Source organism: Scyliorhinus torazame, chromosome 4 (genome assembly GCF_047496885.1).
Source record: "Scyliorhinus torazame isolate Kashiwa2021f chromosome 4, sScyTor2.1, whole genome shotgun sequence".
NCBI classification, from domain to species: Eukaryota; Metazoa; Chordata; class Chondrichthyes; order Carcharhiniformes; family Scyliorhinidae; genus Scyliorhinus; species Scyliorhinus torazame.
In genome coordinates, this window is record NC_092710.1 from 334,616,723 (window position 1) to 334,628,948 (window position 12,226).

A 12,226-nucleotide genomic window follows, 5' to 3' on the forward strand; every position below is an offset into this window, starting at 1 on the left:
GTAACGTCCTCAAAAAATTCTACCATTTGTCAGACACGACCTACCCTTTGTGAACCCATGCTGCATCTGCCCAATGGGGCAATTTCCCTCCAGGTGCCCCGCTATTTCCTCCTTAATGATAGATTCCAGCAATTTCCCTACAACCGAAGTTAAGCTTACCGGCCTATAATTACCCGCTTTCTGCCGACATCCTTTTTTAAACAGTGGTGTCACATTTGCTACTTTCCAATCCTCTGGGACCACCCCAGAGTCTAGTGAATTTTGATAAATTATCACTAGTGCGTTTACAATTTCCCTAGCCATCTCTTTTAACACTCTGGGGTGCATCCCATCAGGGCCAGGAGACATGTCTACCTTTAGCCCCATTAGCTTGCCCAATACTGCCTCCTTAGTGATTACAATCATCTCAAGGTCCTCACCTATCATATCCTTATTTCCATCAGTCACTGGCATGGTATATGGCATGGAGGACATGTTATTTGTGTCCTCCACTGTGAAGACTGACCCAAAAAACCTGTTCAGCTCCTCAGCCATTTCCCTGTCTCCTATTATTAAATCTCCCTTCTCATCTTCCAAAGGACCAATATTTACCTTAGCCACTCTTTTTTGTCTTATATATTTGTAGAAGCTTTTACTATCTGCTTTTATGTTCTGAGCCAGTTTACTTTCATAGTCTACCTTACTCTTCTTTATGGCTTTTTTAGTAGCTTTCTGTTGTCCCCTAAAGACTTCCCAGTCCTCTAGTCTCCCACTAATTTTTGCCACTTCGTATATTTTTTCCTTCAATTTGATACTCTCCCTCACCTCCTTAGATATCCACGGTCGATTTTTCTCCTTTCTACCGTCTTTCTTTTTTGTCGGTATGAACCTTTTCTGAACACTGTGAAAGATCGCTCGGAAGATTCTCCACTGTTCCTCAACTGCTTCACCATGAAGTCTTTGCTCCCAGTCTACCTTAGCTAGTTCTTCTCTCATCCCATTGTAATCGCCTTTGTTTAAGCACAAAACACTAGTGTTTGATTTTACCTTGTCATCCTCCAGCTGTATTTTAAATTCCACCATATTGTGGTCGCTCCTTCCAAGAGGATCCCGAACTATGAGATCATTAATCAATCCTGCCTCATTACACAGGACCAGATCTAGGACTGCTTGTTCCCTTGTAGGTTCCATTACATACTGTTCCAGGAAATTATCCCAGGCACATTCTATAAACTCCTCCTCAAGGCTGCCTTTACCAACCTGGTTAAACCAATTGATATGCAGATTAAAATCTCCCATGATAACCGCTGTACCATTTCTACATGCATCCGTTATTTCTTTGCTTATTGCCTGCCCTACCATCCTGTTACTATTTGGTGGCCTATAGACTACTCCTATCAGTGACCGTTTCGCCTTACTATTCCTGATTTCCACCCAAATTGATTCAACCTTGTCCTCCATAGCACCAATATCATCCCTTACTATTGCCCGGATGCCATCCTTAAACAACAAAGCTACACCACCGCCCTTACCGTCCATTCTATCCTTTCGTATAGTCTGATACCCTTGGATATTTAATTCCCAGTCGTGACCATCTTTTAACCATGTTTCAGTAATGGCCACTAAATCATAGTCATTCACGATGAGTTGCGCCATCAACTCATTTACCTTATTTCGTATACTACGAGCATTCAGGAAAAGTACACTTATGCTGTTTTTTATGTCTTTGTTATGAATCCTAACACCTTGATCAGTAACTTTTCGCAATGTATTTTTCCTCTTACCCTTTCTCCTAATTTTCCTTGTCCTTGAACCCATATCTCTACATAATAACCTGTCACGTAACCTGCTGCCTTGATCTCCATTAACCATTATACTGTCCATAGCTTTACACTTCCCTTCCCCCCAACTTGCTAGTTTAAAGTTTTTGTAAGGGCCACGAAGAATCCAGCACGAGTTTTAAGGATACAAAGTAATAACATTTATTTACTATAACATATATACATAACAGTAGCAGTAACTTCCCTTGCGACATACTCCTTCCTGCAGGTTCCTGAACTGGCCAGCTTTATTTATACTAGGAGTTTACTAGTGGTTTCTCCGCCCCCTCATTGGGAGGCTCATACTCCCACAGGATTGTGGGATAGTCATTAGTCCCCAGCCAATGGTAAGTAGGCAGGTTATAACAAAAGTCCTTGTGACCAACCTATTTATCCTATTCGCTAGAACACTGGTCCCAGAATGGTTCAGGTGAAGACCGTCCCAACGGTACAGGTCCCTCCTGCCCCAGTACTGATGCCAATGCCCCATGAAATGGAATCCCTCTTTCCCGCACCACTCCTTTAGCCACGTGTTAACTTCTCTAATTTTCTCAACCCTATGCCAATTGGCAAGTGGCTCGGGTAGTAATCCAGAGATTATAACCCTGGAGGACCTGCTCTTTAATTTAGTCCCTAGTGATTGATAATCCCCAAACAGGTCCTCTTTCCGAGTCTTACCTATGTTGTTAGTCCCAACGTGGACCACAGCAACTGGATCCTCCCCCTCCCTCTCCAAAATCCTTTCAAGCCGATCAGAGATATCCCTCACCCTGGCACCGGGCAGGCAACATACCATGCGGGACTCTCGATCTGGCATACAAAGGATGCCATCAATCCCCCTAATTATAGAATCCCCTACAACTACCACTTGTCTTTTTGCTCCCCCTCTTGAATGGGTTCCTGTACCACGGTGCAGTGGTCAGTCAACGCATCCTCCCTACAGCCCTCTTCCTCATCCACACAGGGAGCAAGTACCTCATACCTGTTGGACAAGGTCAAGGGCTGAGGCTCCTCAACTCAGGATCCCCCTACCTGCCTCCCTTGCAGTCACACCACTCTGTCTGTTTTCACTGTCCCGACTCTCTCTCCTCTCGCGCTGTTTTCGCTGTCCTGGCTCTCTCCTCCCGCGCTTTTAAAATCTCCCGGCTCTCTCTGCTCCTGCGCTGTTTTCACTGTCCCGGCTCTCTCCTCCCGCGCTTTTAAAATCTCCCGGCTCTCTCCTCCCGCGCTTTTAAAATCTCCCGGCTCTCTCCTCCCGCACTTTTAAAATCACCCGGCTCTCTCCTCCGGCGCTGTTTTCGCTGTCCCGGCTCTCTCTGCTCCCGCGCTGTTTTCGCTGACCCGGCTCTCTCTGCTCCCGCGCTGTTTTCGCTGTCCCGGCTCTCTCTGCTCCGGCGCTGTTTTCGCTGTCCCGGCTCTCTCTCCTCCGGCGCTGTTTTCGCTGTCCCGGCTCTCTCCTCCGGCGCTGTTTTCGCTGTCCCGGCTCTCTCTGCTCCCGCGCTGTTTTCGCTGTCCCGGCTCTCTCTGCTCCCGCGCTGTTTTCGCTGTCCCGGCTCTCTCTCCTCCCGCGCTGTTTTCGCTGTCCCGGCTCTCTCTCCTCCCGCGCTGTTTTCGCTGTCCCGGCTCTCTCTCCTCCGGCGCTGTTTTCGCTGTCCCTGCTCTCTCTGCTCCCGCGCTGTTTTCCCTGTCCCGGCTCTCTCTGCTCCCACGCTGTTTTCGCTGTCCCGGCTCTCTCCTCCGGCGCTGTTTTCGCTGTGCCGGCTCTCTCTGCTCCGGCGCTGTTTTCGCTGTCCCGGCTCTCTCTGCTCCCGCGCTGTTTTCGCTGTGCCGGCTCTCTCTGCTCCCGCGCTGTTTTCGCTGTCCCGGCTCTCTCTGCTCCCGCGCTGTTTTCGCTGTCCCGGCTCTCTCTCCTCCGGCGCCGGTTTCGCTGTCCCGGCTCTCTCTGCTCCGGCGCTGTTTTCGCTGTCCCGGCTCTCTCTGCTCCCGCGCTGTTTTCGCTGTCCCGGCTCTCTCTGCTCCCGCGCTATTTTCGCTGTCCCGGCTCTCTCTCCTCCCGCGCTGTTTTCGCTGTCCCGGCTCTCTCTCCTCCCACGCTGTTTTCGCTGTCCCGGCTCTCTCTCCTCTGGCGCTGTTTTCGCTGTCCCTGCTCTCTCTGCTCCCGCGCTGTTTTCTCTGTCCCGGCTCTCTGCTCCCGCGCTGTTTTCGCTGTCCCAGCTCTCTCCTCCGGCGTTGTTTTCGCTGTGCCGGCTCTCTCTGCTCCGGCGCTGTTTTCGCTGTCCTGGCTCTCTCTGCTCCGGCGCTGTTTTCGCTGTCCCGGCTCTCTCTGCTCCCGCGCTGTTTTCGCTGTCCCGGCTCTCTCTCCTCCGGCGCTGTTTTCGCTGTCCCGGCTCTCTCTGCTCCGGCGCTGTCCCGGCTCTCTCTGCTCCGGCGCTGTTTTCGCTGTCCCGGCTCTCTCTGCTCCCGCGCTGTTTTCGCTGTCCCGGCTCTCTGCTCCCGCGCTGTTTTCGCTGTCCCGGCTCTCTCTGCTCCCGTGCTGTTTTCGCTGTCCCGGCTCTCTCTCCTCCGGCGCTGTTTTCGCTGTCCCGGCTCTCTCTGCTCAGGCGCTGTTTTCGCTGTCCCGGCTCTCTCTGCTCCCGCGCTGTTTTCGCTGTCCCGGCTCTCTCTCCTCCGGCGCCGGTTTCGCTGTCCCGGCTCTCTCTGCTCCGGCGCTGTTTTCGCTGTCCCGGCTCTCTCTGCTCCCGCGCTGTTTTCGCTGTCCCGGCTCTCTCTGCTCCCGCGCTATTTTCGCTGTCCCGGCTCTCTCTCCTCCCGCGCTGTTTTCGCTGTCCCGGCTCTCTCTCCTCCCACGCTGTTTTCGCTGTCCCGGCTCTCTCTCCTCTGGCGCTGTTTTCGCTGTCCCTGCTCTCTCTGCTCCCGCGCTGTTTTCTCTGTCCCGGCTCTCTGCTCCCGTGCTGTTTTCGCTGTCCCAGCTCTCTCCTCCGGCGTTGTTTTCGCTGTGCCGGCTCTCTCTTCTCCGGCGCTGTTTTCGCTGTCCCGGCTCTCTCTGCTCCGGCGCTGTTTTCGCTGTCCCGGCTCTCTCTGCTCCCGCGCTGTTTTCGCTGTCCCGGCTCTCTCTCCTCCGGCGCTGTTTTCGCTGTCCCGGCTCTCTCTGCTCCGGCGCTGTCCCGGCTCTCTCTGCTCCCGCTGTTTTCGCTGTCCCGGCTCTCTCTGCTCCCGCGCTGTTTTCGCTGTCCCGGCTCTCTGCTCCCGCGCTGTTTTCGCTGTCCCGGCTCTCTCTGCTCCTGTGCTGTTTTCGCTGTCCCGGCTCTCTCTCCTCCGGCGCTGTTTTCGCTGTCCCGGCTCTCTCTGCTCCGGCGCTGTTTTCGCTGTCCCGGCTCTCTCTGCTCCAGCGCTGTTTTCGCTGTCCCGGCTCTCTCTGCTCCCGCGCTGTTTTCGCTGTCCCGGCTCTCTCTGCTCCCGCGCTGTTTTCGCTGTCCCGGCTCTCTGCTCCCGCGCTGTTTTCGCTGTCCCGGCTCTCTCTGCTCCCGCGCTGTTTTCGCTGTCCCGGCTCTCTCTCCTCCGGCGCTGTTTTCGCTGTCCCGGCTCTCTCTGCTCCGGCGCTGTTTTCGCTGTCCTGGCTCTCTCTGCTCCCGCGCTGTTTTCGCTGTCCCGGCTCTCTCTGCTCCCGCGCTGTTTTCGCTGTCCCGGCTCTCTCTGCTCCCGCGCTGTTTTCGCTGTCCCGGCTCTCTCTGCTCCCGCGCTGTTTTCGCTGTCCCGGCTCTCTCTGCTCCCGCGCTGTTTTCGCTGTCCCGGCTCTCTCCTCCGGCGCTGTTTTCGCTGTCCCGGCTCTCTGCTCCGGCGCTGTTTTCGCTGTGCCGGCTCTCTCTGCTCTGGCGCTGTTTTCGCTGTCCCGGCTCTCTCTGCTCCCGCGCTGTTTTCGCTGTCCCGGCTCTCTCTCCTCCGGAGCTGTTTTCGCTGTCCCTGCTCTCTCTGCTCCCGCGCTGTTTTCCCTGTCCCGGCTCTCTCTGCTCCCGCGCTGTTTTCCCTGTCCCGGCTCTCTCTGCTCCCGCGCTGTTTTCGCTGTCCCGGCTCTCTCTGCTCCCGCGCTGTTTTCGCTGTCCCGGCTCTCTCTGCTCCCGCGCTGTTTTCGCTGTCTCGGCTCTCTCTGCTCCCGCGCTGTTTTCGCTGACAATAAATATGTTTCTGGAACATACCTCTTCAATCACAATAAATCAAATCAATGGGCACAGGTGTGGATATGGTGAGGAAATGAGTACAGGTGCAGTTCGGGGTAGAAGGGTACAGATGTGAGTATGGGTACAGGTGCGGAGATGGAGGAGGATTTGGATATAGATTTTTTTTTTCAAAAAAATATACTTTATTCATAAAAATTTATCATGAGCATTACAGAAACATTTCAAATTGTCTTGACTGTACATTTCCGGCAGAGTTACACATTGCCTTGACTTTCTTCCATTCAATTTTGATATTATCATACACATATCACTCTTTACGTTACAATTCCTTCTTAAATATTTACATTGTCATGTTTGTTTTGTACATTGGAGTGTTGGTTGCCCAGACCGAGGGGCTTTACACTGTTACCCGCCCCTCCGTGTACATTTGCTGGAAAGAATTTACACAGTGGTCTTTCCCCATTGCGTCTTTGGATATAGATGCACGTACTGGTGTATATGGGTGAGAATACGGGTACATGTATCTCGGTCAGATGCATGAAGGGAGTTCCCTGGGATATAGCACAGTAAGCACAGGCTGCGTACACAACTCCCTCATTCCAACTCCCAGCCCGGGGCTTCACTCAGACCAGCAGCCTAGGTCAGGGCCCCGCCCCCGCCTCGTCATTGGCTGAGTGCCGCGGCTGCACGCGAGGAGCACATGGCTTCGTCGCTGGGCAACAACCAATAGGCGTCAGGAGCGAGGATGTACCAATCAACAGGGGGAACCGGCTTCCACACCCCCACAACGCGGACCAATCAAGAGGCAGAGTGCCACCGATTGGCAGCTGGCTAGAGCCAAGGGGGGAGGCGGATGGAACAGTCCCCGCCCCCCCGCAGTGACGGACGGCGCAAGATGACCAATCGGATGCCGGAATCGATGACGCCGCGATGACCTACTCCAATCGGAGCCAGGCTGCGATGCGAAGGGAGCCATTGGGCGGTGGCGCTGGGCGGGAGCCGGGGTTGTTGTGGTGCTGAGTGCGCTTGTGGGAGAGACAGAGCGGCGGCAGCGGAGAGGAGAGGGCAGCGGGAGGTAAGGAGCCAGATCACCACCCAGAGTAATACACAGAGTAACTCTCACACCCAGAGTAATACACACACACACACCGAGTAATACACCGAGTAACTCTCACACACAGAGTAATACACACACCCACACAGAGTAATACACCGAGTAACTCTCACACACAGAGTAATACACACACCCACACAGAGTAATACACAGAGTAACTCTCACACACAGAGTAATACACACACCCACACCGAGTAATACACAGAGTAACTCTCACACACAGAGTAATACACACACCCACACAGAGTAATACACCGAGTAACTCTCACACACAGAGTAATACACACACCCACACAGAGTAATACACAGAGTAACTCTCACACACAGAGTAATACACACACCCACACCGAGTAATACACAGAGTAACTCTCACACACAGAGTAATACACACACCCACACCGAGTAATACACAGAGTAACTCTCACACACAGAGTAATACACACACCCACACCGAGTAATACACAGAGTAACTCTCACACACAGAGTAATACACACACCCACACCGAGTATCTCTCACACCCAGAGTAATACACACACCCACACCGAGTAATACACAGAGTAACTCTCACACACAGAGTAATACACACACCCACACCGAGTAACTCTCACACACAGAGTAATACACACACACACACCGAGTAACTCTCACACACACACCGAGTAACTCTCACACACACACCGAGTAACTCTCACACACACACCGAGTAACTCTCACACACACACACACTGAGTAACTCTCACACACACACCGAGTAACTCTCACACACACACACCGAGTAACTCTCACACATACACACTGAGTAACTCTCTCACACACACCGAGTAACTCTCACACACACACACCGAGTAACTCTCACACACACACACACTGAGTAACTCTCACACACACACCGAGTAACTCTCACACACACACACCGAGTAACTCTCACACACACACACTGAGTAACTCTCACACACACACCGAGTAACTCTCACACACACACACCGAGTAACTCTCTCACACACACACCGAGTAACTCTCTCACACACACACCGAGTAACTCTCTCACACACACACCGAGTAACTCTCTCACACACACACCGAGTAACTCTCTCACACACACACCGAGTAACTCTCACACACACCGAGTAACTCTCACACACACACCGAGTAACTCTCACACACACCGAGTAACTCTCTCACACACACACACACACACACCGAGTAACTCTCACACACACCGAGTAACTCTCTCACACACACACACACACACACCGAGTAACTCTCACACACACCGAGTAACTCTCACACACACACACACCGAGTAACTCTCACACACACACACTGAGTAACTCTCACACACACACACCGAGTAACTCTCTCACACACACACACCGAGTAACTCTCACACACCGAGTAACTCTCACACACACCGAGTAACTCTCACACACACAGAGTAACACACACACCGAGTAACTCTCATACACACAGTAACTCTCACACACACCCAGTAGCTCTCACACACACCCAGTAACTCTCACACACACACACAGAGTAACTCTCACACACACACAGAGTAACTCTCACACACGCACACACAGTAACTCTCACACACACCCAGTAACTCACACACACCGAGTAACTCTCTCACACACACACACACACACACACACACCGAGTAACTCTCACACACACCGAGTAACTCTCACACACACCGAGTAACTCTCACACACACACACACCGAGTAACTCTCACACACACACACCGAGTAACTCTCAAACACACAGTAACTCTCACACACACTGAGTAACTCTCACACACACACACCGAGTAACTCTCTCACACACACACACCGAGTAACTCTCACACACCGAGTAACTCTCACACACCGAGTAACTCTCACACACACCGAGTAACTCTCACACACACAGAGTAACACACACACCGAGTAACTCTCATACACACAGTAACTCTCACACACACCCAGTAGCTCTCACACACACCCAGTAACTCTCACACACACCGAGTAACTCTCACACACACACACACAGTAACTCTCACACACACACACACAGTAACTCTCACACACACCCAGTAACTCACACACACCGAGTAACTCTCTCTCACACACATCGAGTAACACACTCACTCACTCACTCTGAGTAACACTCACTCACTCACTTACTCTGAGTAACACTAACTCACACACACACACCAAGTAACACTAACTGACGCACACCTCAGGAGGGTGAAGCTGGACTCTGTTAATTGTGTGAAAGGTCTATGAAATGAAATTATCGTGTTATTGATTACAGAGAGTTGTGATGTTATTGAGCCGGTGAACATGTGTCCCAGATTGGGAAGTCTGATCTATTCCACATGGAGTGGGGGGGGGGGTCTTGGGGAGTGGGGGGGGGTCTTGGGGAGTGGGGGGGGGTCTTGGGGAGTGGGGGGGGGGTCTTGGGGAGTGGGGGGGGGTCTTGGGGAGTGGGGGGGGGTCTTGGGGAGTGGGGGGGGTCTTGGGGAGTCGGGGGGGGGGTCTTGGGGTGTGGGGGGGGGGGTCTTGAGGAGTGGAGGAAATGGGGGGGGGTCTTGGGGAGTGGAGGAAGTTGGGGGGTCTTGGGGGAGTGAAGGAAGTGGGAGGGGCCTTTGTAGTGGGGGTGTCTGAGGGAGTGGGGGAAGTGGAGGGGTCTTGGGGGGTCGATCTTCTAGGGAGTGGGGGGGGGTCGATCTTCTAGGGAGTGGGGGGGGTCGATCTTCTAGGGAGTGGGGGGGGTCGATCTTCTAGGGAGTGGGGGGGGTCGATCTTCTAGGGAGTGGGGGGGGTCGATCTTCTAGGGAGTGGGGGGGGGGTCGATCTTCTAGGGAGTGGGGGGGGGGGTCGATCTTCTAGGGAGTGGGGGGGGGTCGATCTTCTAGGGAGTGGGGGGGTCGATCTTCTAGGGAGTGGGGGGGGGTCGATCTTCTAGGGAGTGGGGGGTGTAGGAGTGGGGGTGTCTGGGGGAGTGGAGGAAGGGGGAGTGGGGGTGGGGAAGTGGGTTGGGGGGTGGGGAAGTGGGTTGGGGGTGGGGAAGTGGGTTGGGGGTGGGGAAGTGGGTTGGGGGTGGGGAAGTGGGTTGGGGGTGGGGAAGTGGGTTGGGGGTGGGGAAGTGGGTTGGGGGGTGGAGTGGGGGGGAGTCCTGAGGGAGTGGGGGTGGGGTTCTGAGGGAGTGGGGGGGGGTTCTGAGGGAGTGGGGGGGGGGGTTCTGAGGGAGTGGGGGGGGGGTTCTGAGGGAGTGGGGGGGGGGGTTCTGAGGGAGTGGGGGGGGGGTTCTGAGGGAGTGGGGGGGGGGGTTCTGAGGGGGTGGGGGGATTCTGAGGGAGTGGGGGGGGTTCTGAGGGAGTGGGGGGGGGTTCTGAGGGAGTGGGGGGGGGGGTTCTGAGGGAGTGGGGGGGGGTTCTGAGGGAGTGGGGGGGGGGGGTTCTGAGGGAGTGGGGGGGGTTCTGAGGGAGTGGGGGGGGGTTCTGAGGGAGTGGGGGGGGGTTCTGAGGGAGTGGGGGGGGGTTCTGAGGGAGTGGGGGGGGGTTCTGAGGGAGTGGGGGGGGTTCTGAGGGAGTGGGGGGGGTTCTGAGGGAGTGGGGGGGGTTCTGAGGGAGTGGGGGGGGTTCTGAGGGAGTGGGGGGGGTTCTGAGGGAGTGGGGGGGGTTCTGAGGGAGTGGGGGGGGGTTCTGGGGGAGTGGAGGGGGGGGTTCTGGGGGAGTGGGGGGGGTTCTGGGGGAGTGGGGGGGGTTCTGGGGGAGTGGGGGGGGTTCTGAGGGAGTGGGGGGGGGTTCTGAGGGAGTGGGGGTGTCTGAGGGAGTGGAGGACGTGGGAGAGGTCTTGGGGGCGATCGTCTTGGGGTCTTGGGGAGTGTCTCGGTGAGTGGGTGGGTCTGGGGTGTGTGTGGGTCTGAGGGAGCGGGGGGGTTCAGGGGAGTGGGGGGGGGTCTAGAGGAGTGAGGGGGTGTGGGGGGATCTGGGGAGCAGGACGGTCTGGGGAAGTGGAGGGGAAGAGTCTGGGGGGGTCTGAGGGAGTGGGGGTGGTCTGAGGGACTGGAGGAAGTGGGAGTGGGTCTGGGGGAGTGGAGGAAGTGGGAGGGGGGTCTAGGGGAGTGGAGGAAGTGGGAGGGGGTCTAGGGGAGTGGAGGAAGTGGGAGGGGGTCTAGGGGAGTGGAGGAAGTGGGAGGGGGTCTAGGGGAGTGGAGGAAGTGGGAGGGGGTCTAGGGGAGTGGAGAAAGTGGGTGGGGGGTTCTGGGGGAGTGGAGGAAGTGGGAGGGGGGTTCTGGGGGAGTGGAGGAAGTGGGAGGGGGTTCTGGGGGAGAGGAGGAAGTGGGAGGGGGTTCTGGGGGAGTGGAGGAAGTGGGAGGGGGTCTGGGGGGAGTGGAGGAAGTGGGAGGGGGTCTAGGGGAGTGGAGGAAGTGGGAGGGGGTCTAGGGGAGTGGAGGAAGTGGGAGTGGGGTTCTGGGGAGTGGAGGAAGTGGGAGGGGGGTCTGAGGGAGTGGGTGAATTCTGAGGGAGTGGGTGAATTCGAGGAGTGGGGGAATTCTGAGGGAGTGGGGTGAATTCTGAGGGAGTGGGGTGAATTCTGAGGGAGTGGGGTGAATTCTGAGGGAGTGGGGTGAATTCTGAGGGAGTGGGGGGAATTCTGAGGGAGTGGGGGGAATTCTGAGGAGTGGGGGGAATTCTGAGGGAGTGGGGGGAATTCTGAGGGAGTGGGGGGAATTCTGAGGGAGTGGGGGGAATTCTGAGGGAGTGGGGGGAATTCTGAGGGAGTGGGGGGAATTCTGAGGGAGTGGGGGGAATTCTGAGGGAGTGGGGGGAATTCTGAGGGAGTGGGGGGAATTCTGAGGAGTGGGGGGGAATTCTGAGGGAGTGGGGGGAATTCTGAGGAGTGGGGGGAATTCTGAGGGAGTGGGGGAATTCTGAGGGAGTGGGGGGAATTCTGAGGGAGTGGGGGGAATTCTGAGGGAGTGGGGGGAATTTCTGAGGGAGTGGGGGGAATTCTGAGGGAGTGGGGGGAATTCTGAGGGAGTGGGGGGAATTCTGAGGGGAGTGGGGGGGAATTCTGAGGGGAGTGGGGGGAATTCTGAGGGAGTGGGGGGAATTCTGAGGGAGTGGGGGGAATTCTGAGGGAGTGGGG

General features: G+C 55.6%; 1 protein-coding gene across 2 annotated transcripts in view; it reads left to right on the top strand.

Moving 5' to 3' along the window:
- Positions 1–6,937: 6,937 nt before the first annotated feature.
- The window catches only part of coq8aa (coenzyme Q8A, genome duplicate a), a 143,327-nt gene continuing 138,038 nt past the window's right edge, over positions 6,938–12,226 (top strand). For both annotated transcript variants that reach the window (XM_072500226.1, XM_072500227.1), the window contains exon 1: positions 6,938–7,049. The gene's annotated coding sequence lies outside the window, so the exon portion shown is untranslated. The remainder of the gene's footprint in view (positions 7,050–12,226) is intronic.